This window comes from Pistacia vera, unplaced genomic scaffold, assembly GCF_008641045.1.
Source record: "Pistacia vera cultivar Batoury unplaced genomic scaffold, PisVer_v2 Contig121, whole genome shotgun sequence".
Lineage (NCBI taxonomy): Eukaryota > Viridiplantae > Streptophyta > Magnoliopsida > Sapindales > Anacardiaceae > Pistacia > Pistacia vera.
Genome location: NW_022195260.1, coordinates 686,271 through 690,419, shown reverse-complemented (window position 1 = coordinate 690,419; position 4,149 = coordinate 686,271).

The window sequence follows — 4,149 nt, the reverse complement described above, 5'->3', positions numbered from 1 at the left end:
AGAAAATGCCTCCACCCAAAAGGATGGTGGCAAGTTCGATTTGTAATAAAAGACAGTGTCCTTTTTCCATTATGTCACGATGTTTCCGCTCAACAACGCCATTTTGGGCAGGAATGTAAGGACATGACAGTTGATGGGTAATACCATGAGACTCAAGAAGGGAACGAAACAATTTATTATCAAATTCACCACCACCATCAGAATGCACAAATTTAATAGAACATGAAAATAGGTTCTTAACCATTAATTTAAATTTATGAAAAATCTCAATGACATCAGATTTTTTAAACATAGGAAAAAACCAAATATACCGACAATAATCGTCAACAATAGATAAGTAGTATTTAAAAGAAGACAATGACACGACTGGAGCAGGACCCCATACATCAAGATGAAGGAGCTTGAGAGGAGATTTAGCCGTGTATGTCTGTTTGCCAAAGGGATGACGATAGCCTTTACCAAGAGGACATATTGGACACTCGGCAGAGAGATCCTAAACTAGACTGGACATAGAGGCAAGCACAGTCTTGAGCACAGTAAGGGAAGGGTGTCCAAGAAGACGATGCCTAACATCAGACGATACACAAACAGATGAAAGAGCGGTGACAATGGGAGACGATAATTGATATAACCCATTACTGCTACGACTAGAGAGAAGAATCTAACCTGTCCATTTTGCCTTGATAATAAAGCCAGACGAATCAATAATGCTAACATAATTAGCATCTAATGTAAGTTTATGAATAGACAATAAATTCTTACGAAGAGATGGAACACACAAAACATCAGACAAAATAATTCTAGAATTAGGAGACTCGGACAGACATACATCACCTTTATGAGTAATAGATAAGGACTGACCATTCCAAACTATAACGGAAGACGTACCATTATGAGGCTGGGGAGAGGATAGGGTAGTAGCATTGGGTGTCATGTGATGTGTGGCTCTAGAATCAAGAACCCAATTGGAGTCGGAAGGGTCACACACGGACATAGCAGCAAAAGGTGTAGCAAAAGTCTCTGCAGAATATGCAAAGTTGCCACGCTGGGGACAAACACGAGTAGAATGCCCATGTTTGTCACAAATCTAACAAGCCCTACAGAAGAATACCAGTTGGAGAGGCAGTAGAAAAGGCTGGAAAGAAGGCGAAGGTGGCTAGCATGACTGATTATTCTGAGCACCACGGCCTCGCCCACGATTACCCCAATTGTGAGAACAGTAGTTGTGCCTATTGGAGGAAGAGCCAGAGGACATAGATGACTATGAGAAAGTGCGGTTAACAACCATGGCCACAGCCTGAGTGGACAAACTTGAGTTTTTCTGTTGAAGCCACTATTCCTGAACTAGAAGATCAATCAATTCATCAAAGGTAGTAGAAGGCCGAAGATGGAGAGTGGTAATGAACCCTTGATATTCTGGACTGAGGCCATCAACAATATATTCCACAAAGTCAGATTCTGGAATTGGAAAACCTACTGTAGAAAGGGAATCAAACACATATTTAGCATCAATAAGATAATAAGTCATTGATTGGTCAATGGCCTTTTGGAGATTGCGTAGTCGATCATGAGTAGAACGAAGATGAACACCAGACAGAGGATTCAGGTGACGGTCAAGTATGATCCAAGCTTCGGCAACAATGGTGCATGGTAGTAAAAGATTCTGGACAATAGAAGGTGAAACGGTAGACTTGATCCATGTCAGAACCAATCTATCGGTCCGTAACCAATGGGAATAAGCTGGGTTTGTAGTGTCATCAGAGAGGAATGGTGTAGGGGGACAGGCATCACCAATAATGACATGTTGTAAGTCGTGGATAGCAAGGACATCAAGAAACTGGGACTTCCAGGCGCGATACGTATCACACTCCATGAAAGAAGAAAAATAGCTTTTGATGTTGACTGTGGTAGGCAAGGGTGGCAACAACATAGGTTGTGGTTGGGGTGAAATAAGTGTCAACGAGTGAGATAAGCTGACCGTGGAAGTGAACACCTGAGTAAGAGGAACTTGCTGGTGTGGTGGTGGGTAAAAGAAACCGCCCATGGAGAGGGAGGAGGGTGGTAGGGAGATTGTTAGCTGAACAACTAAGGAAGCAGAGTTGACCAAGAAGAGGATGCCGGAAGTGGTGGTAGTCACGGCTGAAGTGGTGGACTTTGACGAATCTTCCATGAGAAAAAAAAAAAAGGCTTCAAGAAGGCAAAACAAGAAATCGGCTGAAGCACTACTAGAGCACGATTAGAGCGCTGTTGGAGCATGACTGGAAAGTACAAACGATTGCCAGAGAAACGCGAATCGTGGTGGTTGAGAAGAGTAAGCAAATCTACAAAAAAAATCACGGATAAGACAACAGAGAAGAAGATAACAGTGGTTGGCGTTGATCGAAAGATGACCGGAGAAGAGGAGAGAGTTGTCACCAAGGCCAAGAAGCTGAACAGTTGCCAGAGTCGAGGAAGCTGGGCAGTGTGATCTAGAAAAAAAATTGCAAGGGTGACTTTGCAAGATCACAAAGTTAAGGGGAGGTGGGTGCAATTACTGCTTTGATACCGTGAAGAATTGTATAAATGATTATGTATTCAATATTAATAAAAGTGTACAATATATAGGTTCAACATATTCTATACAAGGAAATATAATCATCCTAATAATGAAATTAATCAAAACTACAAGGAAATACAATCATCCTAATCATGAAGTTAATAAAAAATATAAGAAAAGATAATATTATAATGATCACGATAATAAGGAAATAAAATCAAAATGATTTTATTCCTTAATAGTTTTCATGTCTCTTTCCTTCGTGAAAGTCTAAAACATGAATATAATTTAACAATATGTATGGGCCAAAAATCGTCTTGGGCCTTATCAGGTCCAAACAAATGACATCTATTATGTAAGCCTAAGGTCACGGCCCAATTCCGGTTGGGCTTACGTCAAAGTTCATGTCATGGGCCAGGCCTTTAGCCTAAGCCTAGCCTCTCTTCATATTGGGCATCACTATTGGCCCACCTTGGGCTAGACCCGTTGGTTCGTGGCAATCGCCAAGAGTTCATAATCCCACTAAAACCCTAAGTACACCTACTTCCTATTTGGGTTTTATCCTAATTCACTCAATCCTACTAAGGCAAGTAAATCAGGTTTTTTCCTATTTATAAGAACTCTGCCTATATAGATTCAAAGTCCTACTAGGATTCGAATATCCTATGACCACTATATAAAGAGAGGTCTTGCCTCTCATTAGGCATTCAATCTCAATACCACCTACTAGCTCCTAAGCTCTTGCTCCTAAGAGTTATATACCTACGTCACAGTTCTAGTCTCCGACTAAACTTCTGGTAACCCTTCCTTCCCTTAGCGCTTACTAAATAGCCTCATTCAGCCTTACTGACTTGAGGTCGAAGTGCTTACGGTAGACACCACACTGGTGTTTTACGTAAGCTTTGCGCTTGTTTTCTTTGAATGTAGGTTCAACGGATTGTCAATGGCCTCAACCTCACAGGATCAGATCTCATTCTGCAATCGTAGATTTTACCGTCTATAAAAAATAAAGATCTTCTATCTCAAAATTAACACTCTCATGATCAGTCAGCATAGGCGGCTATAACAAAGTCTAGAAAATTAAAAATTATTACATACTAAATGATTCCGTTTGTTTAATTTAATCAAAACCTAAACAACAAACACAATTTAGAGTGTCAAAGAGAGTATATATTCTGTGGTTAATTCAGTAGGTTAAGTTCGTGGATGATGAGTAACAATTAATAATTAACAAATTACATTTTCCCCCCAAAGATTGGTGAAATGACAAGTTTCCACCTCTAGTTTAATTTATTCCAAGTTCTCACCCTTAAATTAACATAAAATCGTTTAATATTAAAGGTGGGAATTAGGGTCTAGCCCTAATGGTAAGGGTGGGCGGACAAAATCAAAAGAACCAGAACCGAAACCGAAATCGAAACCGAAACCGGAACCGGAACCCTAAAAAATATCAATTACCCCCTTTTAAAAAAATAAACAAATAAACCCTTATAAAATTACAATTACACCCTAAAAATTAAATGCAAAACATTAAATAATATATTTGTTTATATTGACTTGATGTTTGATGCTTGATTATAAGTATTTAATTGTTTTTTTTTCACCGATAATAA